The 14,128-nt window shown below is 37.3% G+C and overlaps 1 non-coding gene across 1 annotated transcript; it reads right to left on the bottom strand.

Annotated features, from left to right (window-relative positions):
• Nucleotides 1-11,510: 11,510 nt before the first annotated feature.
• LOC118725030 lies at nucleotides 11,511-11,617 on the bottom strand. Its single transcript, XR_004989794.1, has one exon. It is a non-coding gene; the product is annotated as a U6 spliceosomal RNA (small nuclear RNA).
• Between the last annotated feature and the right edge of the window lie 2,511 nt (nucleotides 11,618-14,128).

Raw genomic sequence — 14,128 nt, 5'->3', positions numbered from 1 at the left:
TTCTTCCTTCCTTTTCTCTCTTATTTCCTTTCTTTTTATTTTATCTTCTTGATTTTTATTTCTCTCTCTTTTTTTTATATACTCTAACTTTTACTCCCATATAATAGATGTACTTAGCTTTAAAAGTCAAATGGTATAACTTTTCTAACTAAAAAGAACAGTTCCCTACTCCCCACCTCCAAGTTCTATTGTCTCAGAGCAATGACTTTCTATTACTTTGCCTGTCTTCTGCAATTTTCCTCCATGTTTCTAAATAACTTGCTTAAATTGTCATTTTTAGACTTTCTTTTTCAAATCTATGTGTCTGTTTACTTCCTTCTTAAAAAAAAAAAAGACAAGGATTTAGTAGTCTTATGTCAATGCCAATATACATGCTTCCCCTCATTCATCTTTCTATCATAGTTTAATTGGATTTTTAAAAATCAATATTTATTATTTGCATTGTTATGTTTAAATCAAAATTTTTCCACATTGGATTTTATAAAAAGACATGCTTGCATTTCCTTTCTTGTATACCAGTAATGGTCAATTTTTCCTGGTTTTAATACTTACTTCATTTATTTGTTTTTATCTATAATTAATGTATCTTTAACCTGACTGATTGAATTCTAAACCCCTATAAATGCAGTCAGGCATACTGGTTTTATGGCTTTCTTGGTGAAACCCCTCTGGAACCCTCTGCTTTTTCATTCTGATCTGGACTGCTTGCTCTATTAGCCTCAGGACAGTTAATTTTTCTGGGACTTTCCTTCATCTTCATCTTGGGAATTCCTGTATCTTTTCTCCCACATTGTATCCCAGTTTCTGAATCATTTGTTTTCCTCAATTTGTGCCCTTAATTGCAGCACATTTGTCAGTATTCTTTCAAGAAAATGAGTGTGTCTGGAGTGTATGTGTGTGTAGTGTAGTGGGTAGAGATAAAAATCTATTTTGAAATTTTGTTACTTGTCTGAAAATGTCTTCATTCTATCTTCATACTTGATTTGGTTTGGTATAGAATTGTATGTTGTGAATAATTTTCTCCTGAAATTGTGAAGGTTTTGCTCTATTGAATTTTAGCTTTCAGGGAGGCTAGTGTGATCAAATGTAAATGGATATTCTGTATATGTGCTCCAAACATTAACCAAATTTTCACTATATGCAGCAACTATTTTAGAATCCATGTCTAGAATTCTATCAAATTTTCTTTTATTATTTTCTACCCTCTTTTTTCTCAATTTCTGGAGCTCTTATTATCTTCCTATTGAATACCCTAACTTGATCCTTTAATTTTCTTACCTTTCCTCTTTTATTTAAGATACTCTTTAACTTATTTTTTGTTCTTGTTTAAAATGTAAAATTTTCTTTCTAAAATCTGATTACATATATTTTTTTGTGTTCTTATTTCCTTTAAGTTTTTTTTTTTTCTGTTTTGGATTTCATATTAAATAACAGCAGCTTTTCTCCATTTCAGAGTGAAGTCCTAAAGAGTTGAATATATAAGATATGGGAGACCAGGTTCATAGATTGCCAGTTTTTGTTTTTAGGCTAGTAAATTCAATTAAATTTTGTTCTCCATTCTCCTCCAAGTAGAATATAAATCTGGTATCTTGCAATCTGGGACTTCTGGGGAAGGGAGAAAGGGTGGCCCAAGCATCTCACCATTTAGAATGCAGACAACCACATAAAGTCTTCATCTTCAGGGCTGGCATCCCTTCCACGGCCAGTGTATCTGGTGTCTACTAGTCTGGAGCTTCACTTTAATGGGACCCTTAGTAATAACCTTGTCAGCTTCTTATATAATCAGAGAAGGGAATCTGATCTGCTTTATGAATGAAAAAACACATTAGGAAATGTGACTATTCCCTACAGTGTTTCAATTAATCCATTTGAGGTCAGACACCTTCCCACCTCCTCCTTCTGAGCTGCCTGATGTTTCCAGTCCCAGAGTCTTTTCAGATTTTTGAGGTTACTCTTGGCTTTTCTCCATCAGATATGTAAATTTCCAGAACCACAAATCTATGTAAGTTACCAGTTGCTCATGACTCATCTTTTTTGTTTGTTCCTCTACTCTTTATTCCTGTCATTTGGTGACTTTGGGGAGATAAGCATATGTATTCAATCTGACACATTTAATCAAAATTTGTTTTTTGTTTCTTTCTAGCCATTTGCTCTTTGCTCAAAATATTTTCTTTTCCCCTCAATTTATTCTTCCCAGTCTTCAATTACTCTGGAGGAGTGGCTGTGGTCTGCTTCATGTCTGAGAAGTGAGTAGGAAAGTCATGGCAGGACTGGTTTCCAAGATCAAGAGGAGTGAGGAGAAAACTAAGAAAGGTGCCCTGACCGCAGACACATAAATCCTTGCTCAGCCTAGACTATTGGGTATGAATCACAGTCAGGGGATACTGGGTGGAGCTGAAGATGGGAGGCAGCTGGTCAGCAACTATGAGTCCAGCTTTCTGAAGAGAAAAAGGTAGGCCTTGTAGGGATTGTCTGGACCTGGTCAAGAGAGCTTCTTAGAAGCTGAGCAAATCCAGAGTCATGGTAACTAGCCCTGGAGTCACCTTGAGTGGACAAGTAGGTAAGACAGTTGGAAAAACAAAGAGCACAAATAGTCTGCAAAATGGCGGCACTCATATCTTAGTTCCATGGCTTGCTAGTTTCTAAGCTCCCAGAAAACTTGTTTAACTCTCAGTTTTTTAAATGTAAAATGAGATCATTAGCCATACCTTGCTATGAATATTAAATATGTTAATATATATAAAGGCCTTAAAATAGTTTCAGGTATTTAGTAATGATTCACCAAAAGAATGGGAGTGGTGAAGGCTAGTCCAATCATGTTTCCTGTCTGAAACAGTAGATGCTCAGCAAGTTTTTTTCTAAACTAGATAAGTGAAATAAATCTAGAGATAATCATGTGGGACTACCTTTGTCTCTGAATTTTATGGTCAGTTTCTGTACTTGACAAAATAATGTTCAAATAATGCTTTCCACAGTTGTGTTGAGTTGGAATAATTAGACACATAACACTGCAATCAGGGACGTACAATTTTAACACCACCAGATAGATAAATCATGACTGATTAACCAAGAGCTACGCTTTGTTTGGTCCAGTAACAACTCTGCCCCAGGCATGTCGGCACAGTCCTTCAGGACTCTGACTGATCAGCAAGGACCCAAATGGCTAGTAATTTCTAATTTATAAACACTGCTTGACATAGGCAGTTGGGCACTCTGGCACCCTGCCATGGTCTGAAATGGCCCAACCACTTTTCAGTGCACTAAAGCAATTTCAAGTGACTTAATAACTTTTTACCTCCCTCTCTGCTGGGGTCCATAGACACCATTGGATGAACACGTCTTCCAGTGGCCTCAGGACAAGGGGCTCAGCTTACAGCTTCATGGGGTTTTCAACTGAACAATGAATATATTGTGAAGGTTCCATCTGTCAAAGTAATCAGAGTATAAAAAGGGAAATAAGCCTTTAAGATGTGTACATTTATCTTTGGTTTTTAAAAACTGATCTTCATTTGGCAAGAATTTCTTTGGCAAAGTAGTAAAAAATTGGCATCCTTTCATACAAATTGAGATCTTGTCTAAAATGAGTCTCTAGATACAAAGATGACAATAAGAAAAAAGTAACTAGTACTACTGGGGGGAAAAACAGATTCTGCTTGTAAATTAAGTGTTTCAATAAAATAGATATTAACAAGCTTGAGTTAAACACAATTTTAAGTGTTAAAAACAATGAAACATTTCATCTTGCTGATAGCATAAGAAGGCTACACATGAGAATAGGGAAGAACCAAAGTAATTCTTGATGGTAAAAGAACGCTGTACCCTCTGGTCACTATGACCCCAGGTAGTATCACCACTAGAATTTGGATTCCAATGGGTCCCTCAGCAGTTTTATTCTTTACTCAGGGGCTCATGCGGGATCTAAATTCTCACTTTCAACCTACTGGACAGCTATACTCACCTCCTGGGCCCCCACTGTCTGAGTCTGATGGGATATGCCTCTGTCTGTCTGATGCCTTCGTTCTGGTCACCCCAAAGTCATGTTTCACCTCCTGTCATCATCCATCTATGCAGAAGCTACACACACAAGACCCATTTCAGAGCAATCATCCTCCCTCTGTGACCTAAGCCTGGGTTGCCACACTGGGTTGCCATACTCATGTCACACAATACTGGTTGTGATTTATCTGCCCTGGTTTTCATTGCATTAGCAGGAATCATAACCCTTTCTGCAGGAGAACTTTACCTCCTCTTCTATCTTCTCCATTCCTTTAGACAAAGTCAACAAGATGCCATCCAGGTACTATGGTCTCTTCTTGCTTCTCCTGTGAATGAATTATTGGATATTCAGGACGCCTACAACCTTGTCTGGGTCTGTAAGGGCATTGAATGAAAGGCAGACACTCAGACATCCCTTAGTAACTCTGAATGCCATTAGACTGGTGTCCTTCCTGCAGAAGGTATCTTTGATCAAGGGCTCAAAATTTTTTGTCTAGACAAAATCCTGATGTGTTTTAATGGATCTGGCCTTAAAAGAATTTCAGGTCCAAAAAAGAGCACCACCCCAGGACCAACTTTAAAAAATGTATGTTCAAAAACCTAAATGGAGTTTTTGGGCCATGTTTTGTATGAAAGGAAAAGATTTGTCTGGCCCGAGTCACATTTGTAACACTCTGGCATTTAAAATCTCAGTTAACATTTACTGTGGTCCTGGTAGACTCTCCCTGCATGAGACACAAAGGCTTCTGATTTTGAATAAGGTAGGCAATTCCTTCCCAGCAGTGGTATCCTGAAGAAACAACACTGGCCAAAGTCAGTCACCTAAGCCTGGAGCAAAGCTTTTCATGACCAAGCCTGCCTTTGGCCCTCCAGACTGCTACTTCTTAGAAGAGCTATAGCAGACTTTGAAACTCAGGTTTTATAGGATCAGGTCACGATTTAAAACATTTCGCTTGTCCATTAGGTAAATTAGGAGCAGACAACTAGGAAAATATTGTGTCATTTATTCAGGACAATGCAGTTACTTCAATCCAGAAATATTATGTCCCTACAAGTTAAAGTAATAACTAATGAAATTACTCAGTAAAAGCAACTGACCATTAGATGCTGTCCTCAGCCCTTTAAATGAAACTGACCCACTTTCTCAGCATGATGTAGAGAACATGGCATCCAAAATGTGAGGATCAGACTCATCTCAGATATTGGCTTATCTTGAGGTTTTCCCACTTGACTTGTTATTTTTAGCTCTTCAGTCCCAAAATCTTACTTTAAAGTCTCTATATTTTAACACCACACTGGAACCTCTTTAGCATTCTCTAACTTCAAGGTTTTGTTAGATGCTTGGTATTTCAACAAGTTTGGGCTCCATGGGGCACCATATTTCATTCCCACCCTGAAATCATGAGTAGGTCGGCTCCCTTACGCTCTTTTTGTTTGCTCTAGAAGATAAAATTAGGGCAGATAAGGCAAAATTACAGCAAGAGAAGTAGTGTGTTAATATACAGAAAACCTAGCCTTGTGCACTATCTTGCAATGAACCTGGCTGTTGCAAATGCCATGAACTGAACATCAATGAAGATATTTGAGTCAAGACTGAATGACTAACATGATAAAAAGATTTTTTCATTGGAAAGATATATACTAAAGAGCATCAAAGATTATATAAGAACAATACATTTAACTATATGTAGCAAAATTAAATTCTGTTTTGTCTGAGGCATCAAAAACTGAGAGTGAACATACTAAGTGAGGTAAGGGGACAGACCCTTGAGAAGGACATGCTAAGGAAGTAAGACTGACTGGCAGCATGGGGAGTTGCCATAGCAGCCAGGAAAAGGGAATTGTTGAAGAAGGGTGGTACTTAGAGTGCTCTGCTCCCATCTTCTCAAGCCAGGTCTTTGTTATTCTTATCTCAGCCTGAAGTCTTCTTTAAAATAAGGCCACATTTTGAGGGAAATATACAGTTACCCTGGCAAATTTCTTGCTACTTAAAATTGCTAATGATAACAGTAATTAATTAGATAAGAGCTTTTGGCAACTTTTGACCTCTGAAAGTGTTTCCTGACAATAACTATTGATGGTATTAATGGATATCATGAAAATAAGGAACAATTTCTATAATTCTGTTTAACAGGACATGTCTCTTTTCTCTAACATCTTTCCTGGTTCTTCAACGTTTAATAGAGAAGAAAAGTGGCTCTCTTGGCAATGACTCATAGTATTTTGCTGCATTTGGTGTGTGTTTTTATGAAAATAATTCATATTTGAAACATATTTTATACAATACTATTTGTTCTGTTTATTTCACATAATAGCACACCAGTGTATTTTTAAAATTAGTATATGGAGAATGATTTTATTTTTTCTTTTTAACAGTTGAGAATATATGTCGTGTATGGGCATGTATGTATTTGTGTGTATTTTAAGGATTTCTTTAAGTTTCTTCAACTTATCTCATGTTTTTGTGTAACTTAAAATTATTAATAATATTCTTGTATCATTTAAATAGTTCAGATAAAATGCAAAAGCAAGAAATTGCACCTGATACTTGAAAGTCACTGTTCCTGACAGCACTTTATCTTTTCTCATGACCATATTGGCTTTTCTCCCGGCTCATCCATTCCTTAATGTAAGTGTTATAAATTGCTCTAAAGTGCCATAAAGCATAATAAACATAAATCAATATTTTTTGGTTAAGAACTAGGAAACGCTGATCCAGCATAGGTTGATTATAGATGTCCTAAACCCATCATGTCTCTTGGTTATTTTATCTGACCAAGAGCATTTATATACTGGAGAAGACCTCTCTCTTTGCTTTTCTCTCTGACCATCACCTGGCTACTTGCTGTGACACCTCAGTCTTAGAAAAACTCCATTCTTTTTCCTTTTGGCCTCTGATCTTGGCAACTTTAGAAGAGTGGAGAGATGTTATCAGAGTTAGACCACAGACCAGCAATATATCAAGCTTGTCTGAGTAAAATTCTAGTTTGTCATGGTGCGAAAAGAGCTTCATTTTCTTCTGAGATTCTGTGAATTAAGCAAAATCTCACATTTCCTCTGGCTTGAAAATGTGGCATCTGATCTAAATGGAATACCTGCAGGCAGCTAAATAGCAAACCAACCCATTTGAATTTCTGCTATCCTTGGAATTTTTTAATATGATCATATGCTGCACCATTGGATATAAGACCACATCCCAACCTCTAGAAATGACAGCTTGCCCCCACAGCCAAGTGATGCTGTTTATGTGGCATTGTTGTTATTTATTCATCCCAAAGGAATGATTGAATAGCTTTGTGGTCTCTCTCAAGAAATTGCGGAGCTGTATAGTATGAAATCTGCAAACTCAGATGATCATCTTTCTTGAGGAGATTTTAGAAGATGGCTCTTTGGAAATTGCTTCAACAGATTGATAGAAATTAAAAGTAGTTTTATTAGGCTTATTGACTCACAGCCCACTTTTCAGACTAATTGTGATCCAGTGTGCACAGACAGAAGACTGACTTTCCCCAAAAACTCATGCCTCTCCAACCAAAAGTAATACCCTTTGCACCCAAATTTAGGATATCTGCAAGCAGATTTCTCCACAGGAGGAGACACCTGCCTCTATTGTGTATCATGGGGATGAGGCTGGAGAGAATTAGATGGACTCCATTCTCCTAATCATCTCCCTTCCACTCACCCCAGGCTGAAAAATGCCATTAGTCATCCATTTCTTTGAATTCTGGAAACTTTGGATTAATAGAGGAACAAATATAAATGATCTCCAAATACAGGGTATTCCAAAAAAGTGTATGCACACTTTGAATAATTGCCGGGACTGATCAGCAGCTCCTGAACAATGGATAAACGGATTACTTAGACACAGTTTGACTGAAAGAGAGGGCTCTAGTGGACAGAGCAGCCTCTATTGCCTGCCTCCTTAGGCCTTTATTGGAAATTTTATCTTTAGATACACTTTAGATACAATCAGTAGGGTGAGTAATCCTGGGAGGATATGTGTGTTTACATTGTCCTCTAGGCAAGGGAACTCAGAGATTTAGCACAAGGATTCCAGTAAACACCTTGGTCTGCAGATACACAGACAAGTTTGGAAAGGGTAAGGAATAATTAGGGACACCACCTTCAACACTCCCCTGTTTCCCGAAGTTGGAATTCCAATAAACAAGGCAGGCTGCCTTTCACACACTTCCCTTTTCTCAGAATGTCCTCCTTACAAACTTTCCAACAAAGTCTCTTGTGCTCTCCAACAAATAATTATTAATTTCAATGGGTTAAATTTAAAAAGAAAGGCACATCAATTGAGATATCATCTGTTAAAGTGTGTACACACAAATGTTACAAAAACATACAAAATATGTGTTAGTTAAATGTTTATGTATGAGTAAAGTTTCTGGTCAATGGTAGGCTATTAGTAGTTAAGTTTTGGGGGAGTCAAAAATTATACTTAGATTTTTTGTGGTGAGATCAGCATTTCTAACCCCTGTGTTCAAGGGTCAAATGTATTAAAATATGCATTGCTCTATGTCTTTTATCTATCTATTTAAAGATATATTATAGAGATAGTTTCATACTAGTATATAAAGAGCTGCTGTATAATATTCCACTGTGTAAATATACTATAGTTAATTTAACAAGCTCATTACTGATAGAACTTGAGTTGTTTTGAATTTTCGATATTTAGAATTTTTAATGTATAATTTATGTACTTTTAGTTTATATGTGCAGTTTTTACTAGAAGTCCCAAAATTTGGATTGTTGTAATCAAAGAATGATTACATTTGTATGTTTGAAACCATTCCTAATTCCCCTCCACCAGGATTATATCCACCACCAACAATGTTATAAGGCTGCTTAGTTGTTCAAATAGTCACTAAAAAGTATGCTAAATTTTGTTTTTGCCAATAGCAGTAGACAAAAAAAAAAAGCTATCAGTACATTTAAAAAATATATATATTTTATTGACTTTGTACAGAGAGGAAGGGAGAGAGATAGAGAGTTAGAAACATCGATGAGAGAGAGTCATCGATCAGCTGCCTCTTGCACACCCCCACCGGAAATATGCCCGCAACCAAGGTACATGCCCTTGACCGGAATCAAACCTGGACCCTTCAGTCCCCAAGCCGATGCTCTATCCATTGAGCCAAACCGGTCTTGGCTATCAGTACATTTTTTATTTAAGGTTTTTATGTGTACAGTTTGGCATTTTTTTTATATACAGGTGTCTTGAAAAGTTTGTATATACTTTAATAGATGATAGCTCAATTGATGTGCCTTTTTAAAAATTTAACCCATTGAAATTAATAATTATTCAAAGTGTGCATACACTTTTTTGTGATACTCTGCATTTAGATATCATTTATATTTGTTCCTCTAGTAATCCAAAGTTTCCAGAATTCAAAGAAATGGATGACTAATGGCATTTTTCAGCCTGGGGTGAGTGGAAGGGAGATGATTAGGGGAATAGAGTTCATCTAATTCTCTCCAGCCTCATCCCCATGATACACAATAGAGGCAGGTGCCTCTTCCTGTGGAGAAATCTGCTTGCAGATATCCTAAATTTGGGTGTGTAGGGAGTTATTTTTGGTTGGGGTGGCATGAGTTTTGGGTAAAGGCAGTCTTCTCTCTGTAGTCTTAGAGTAAAATAAATTATAGAAAAGAAAATGATAAAATCCTATGGAAGAGAAAATACATTTGCAGTTATTTATTAAAAAAAAAATCTGTGTACAAATGGACTCACACAGTTCAAACCAGTGTTCCAGGGTTAACTGTGTATGTTTATATGGAAAGAGAAAATAATCATTCATTTTTATTTTCGCTTGGTATTTGCATAAAAATATATTGAAAAGATACTCAAGGAAATAATAGTGGTTATCTGTCATAAGTGGTAAAGGAAACAAGATGGATGGGTTCAGAAGCAAGAGTGAAGTTTCTCATTGTTTGATTCTTTAATTTTTTCACAATGTGAATGTATAGCCTTTTAAAAAGTTTAAATTGGAGGTCATATATTTATATATTTTTATTTATTATGTAAAAAATTTTATTTTGTTATTTTACTTTTTATTTTAATTTAAATACTTTGTTGTTTACAATATTGCATAAGTCTCCTCCCCCACCCCCCATTGACTTCTCCCTAGTCACTCCCACTTCCCTGCACATCCTCTCACACCCCCATCTATCTCCATTGGTTATACTCATATGAATATGCAAGAATACAAGTCCTTTAGTTGATCTTATACGCCCTCACTGCCCACCTTCCCTCCTAGGTTGGACAGTCTTTTTGATTCTTCTATGACTCTGGTTCTATTTTTGTTCATCAGTTTGTTGTACACTAGAGGCTTGGTGCATAAAATTCATGTATGGGATGGGTGGTGTCCCTCTGCCCAGTTTGCACCCTCTCCGATCTGGGACCCCTTGAGGAATGTTAAACTGCCCATTTAAACTTGATCCTGGTGGGCAGTCAGACATCCCTCTCACAATGCAGGACTGCTGGCTCCCAACTGCTCGCCTGTCTGATTGTCCCTAACTGCTTCTGCCTGCCAGACTGATCACTCCCTAACCACTCCCATGCCAGCCTGATTGATGTCTAACTGTTCCACTGCCAGCCTGTTTGCCCCCAACTTCCCTCCTCTGTTGGCCTGGCCACCTCTAACTGCTCTCCCCTACAGGGTTGATAGCTTCTAACTGCCCTCCCCTGCTGGCCATCGTGTGGTGGCTATCTTGTGTCCATGTAAGGGCAGGATCTTTAACCACATGGGGGCAGCCATCTTGTGTGTTGGAGTGGTGGTCAATCTGCATATTACTCGTTTATTAGCTAGGATTTGATCCTCTGCTTCTCCTAGTCTATTGTAGAAAGCTTTCAATTGTTGTTTTATTGTTGTTATATCACTTTTTATTTCTTCCTGCTTCTTACATATGTTGTTGATTTTCTCATCCATCTGGATTATAAACTGTGTGACCCTTATTCTTAATTATTTTTGTGACATATTACATGCCTCTGTTTCATTTAATTCCTTTTTTGGTGAATCCTCCTTTTTTTCCTTTGGAGTTGTTCTTCTGTCTCCCCATTTTTACTCTCACTGAAGGATCTATGTTTCAAGTGGCATGGGATCCATGTCTGCAGTTGTTAACTTGGTGGTGGGTTGTGCAGTCGCAGGAGGCAGCTACTCCTCAGGCATTCGTGGGCCAGCCACTTCTTTTGTAGTCATGAGGTGGCTGTTCTCACACAGTTGCAGGTGGGATCTGCTACTTGCATGGTCGTGAGGCAGCTGTTTTTCACAGTTGTGGGCAGCAGCTGCTCCTCAGGTTGTCTTGGGAAGCAGCTGCTCACAGGGCAGTTTTTCCTTATGCAACTGCGGGGGGCAGTTGCTCCTTGCATTAGAAATTTTGTTGTTGTAAAACATATAGCATAACATAAAATTTTCCATTTCACTATTTGTATAATTAGTGGCAATAATTACATTCAAAATTATGTACTACCCTCACTATTATCAATTTACAAAACTTTTGTTAGTTTGTTTTGGAAACATTTCACATATTTGGATGTCATCCTTGTGCAGGGCCCATGCTAATCTTCTTCGCATTCTCCCAATTTTAGTATATGTGCTGCCAAAGTTAGCACTCCGAAATTTTTTTATCACCCCAAACAGAAATTATGTATCCATTATGCAGTAACTTTTCATTCTCCCCTCCCCCAGTTTCTAGTTATATCAAATCCACTTTCTGTCTGTATGAATTTGTCTATTCTAGAAATTTCATACCAATGGAATTATACAATATTTGTTATTTGGTATCTAGTTTATTTCACCTAGCATAATGTCTTCAAGGTTTATCCAACTTTGTTTCTTTGTATGACTGTATTATATTCCATTATATGTATACTAGTGGCCTGGGGCATGAAATTCATTAATGGGGGGCTTTGTCTGGAAGGATATCTGAAAGAAATCCAGTCTATCCAGTCTAATTAACATATTACCCTTTTATTAGTACAGATAACACATTTTGTCTATCCAATCATCTGTTGAGAGACACTAGAGCTGTTTTCACCTTTTGTCTATTGTGAATAATACTGCAATGAACATTATCTTACAAGTATCTTTTTGAGTCCCTCTTTTCTATCCTTTTGCCCATATACAAAGGCATAGAAATGTTGGCTCATATGGTAATTGTGTTTAGCTTTTGTTTTCAATAAATATATTTTTATTGATTTCAGAGTGGAAGGGAGAGATAGAAACATCAATGATAAGAGAGAATCATTGATTGGTTGCCTCTTGTAGTCCACCCCTCCCCCAAACCCCCCGCCTGGAGATTGAGCCTACAAACTTGGGTATGTGCCCTGACATAGAAATTAACCATGACCTTCTGGTTCATAGGTCAATGCTCAACCACTGAGCCACACCAGCTGGACTCATGTTTAGCTTTTTTATGGAACTGCTAAATTATTTCCATAGCAGCTGAAACCTTTTACATTCCCATCAGCCATGTGCAAGTGATTCAATTTTTTTACATCTTCCCTAATACATTATTTTTAATTATTTTTATTATAGCCATGGAAGTGAGTATAAAACTGTATCTCATTGGAATGTGACCTGCTCAAATTTTCAAATTAATAATAAAGAAAAAAAAAGCTTGCTTTGCTTTACACCTGAGCCTCACCTGGGCACCTTCAAGTCCAATATAAATAGCTCCTGTTGGGTGGTCCCGGACAGTGGCTGACTTTGCACCTCTCTGGAGGCCCCAGAGCCAGTGCACCTGGTGGACAGCTTCAGATATAGCAGATTACAACCCTACACATCAATAAGTGACACATTCAAGGGTCAGAATCGGTGAGAACCAAAGTCCCACTGAAGCAAATCCTGCTCCATAGGAGTGTCTCCTGCATAGCAGCTCTCCAACTGTAATCACAGCTGGTCCCCACAGTCAACTGGCCTGACAGTCAATTCCTCTCAGTGACACCAACGGCAATCAAGGCTCAACTATAAGACTGTCCACACAGCCCACACAGGGACATACCTAGAGTGCCCAGCTCAGAGAATGGGAGGCTGAGCTACGGGGCCCTACAGGAAGCCTACTACACAAGGTCGTTCTATCAATTCCAGGAGACATAGCAGCTCTACCTAACACATAGAAACAAACACAGGGAAGCAGCAAAAATGGGGGGACAAAGAAACATGTCACAAATGAAAAAAATGGAAACAAGCAAACTACTGGATACAGAGTTCAAAATCATGGTTATAATGTTATTCAAAGATCTTTATGAGTAATCTTCAAGGATTTTAAGTGAGAAAGTCAAAGATATAAGATAAGAAAGGACTAGTCAGAAACTAAGCATACACTAACAAAAATAAAATATCTTAGAAAGATATGGAAAAAATATGCCACTCAACTTCTTCCTTCATGCTACTTGTAGAATTGTGATGGTCTACTAAACCAAGGATGCTACTAGACCCAGTTCTTGCCTTATTTTGTAGTTTTAATTATTTTTAAATAATAAAAGTAAAATGTAAATTTATTATCTTTGTAAACTTTAACTCTCACCAATCTTATTCCACATGGTAAGTTAATGTGCATTCTTTCAAATCTATATAAACATTTATATGAACATAATTATGTAATGAACCAGCTCTTCAATCAATAGACATGTATTCAACAAGTATTTTTTTAGTGCTTACTATTTAAAGGCTTTCTTTCAAGCATAGGGGATGTGGAAAAATTAAGTTATAATGTATTGATCACTTCATTTATGCCAGGAATTGTGCTGCAGGATTTACCTTTAATGTTGGAGTTAATTGGTACAAGAACTCTGAAAAGATGTGCAACTATTTTTATTTTATAGGTAAGAAAGCTGAAGTTCAGAGAAGCTAGGTAATTTACCCAGCTCAGATTCCAACTGAGGGCCTGCTATCTAAAGCCCATATCTTAATGACACAGCATGGCAATGTACTGAAACAATAGTCAGGATTTCTTGAGTGCACAAATCACTCTTCTCTGTGCTTTACATATATTGGCTCATTTAATTTTCACAACATAAATACATATTGTTAGCATGCCCATTTATAGATGAAGATACTGAGGCTCAGTGAAGTTTACTTACCTAAATTATGTTAGTAATAGGTGGCAGTGCTGGGATTAA

Source organism: Pipistrellus kuhlii, unplaced genomic scaffold (genome assembly GCF_014108245.1).
Source record: "Pipistrellus kuhlii isolate mPipKuh1 unplaced genomic scaffold, mPipKuh1.p scaffold_m20_p_2, whole genome shotgun sequence".
Classification (NCBI taxonomy): domain Eukaryota; kingdom Metazoa; phylum Chordata; class Mammalia; order Chiroptera; family Vespertilionidae; genus Pipistrellus; species Pipistrellus kuhlii.
Note: the sequence above shows the minus strand (reverse complement) of the source record. Positions and strands in the feature narration are given on the sequence as shown.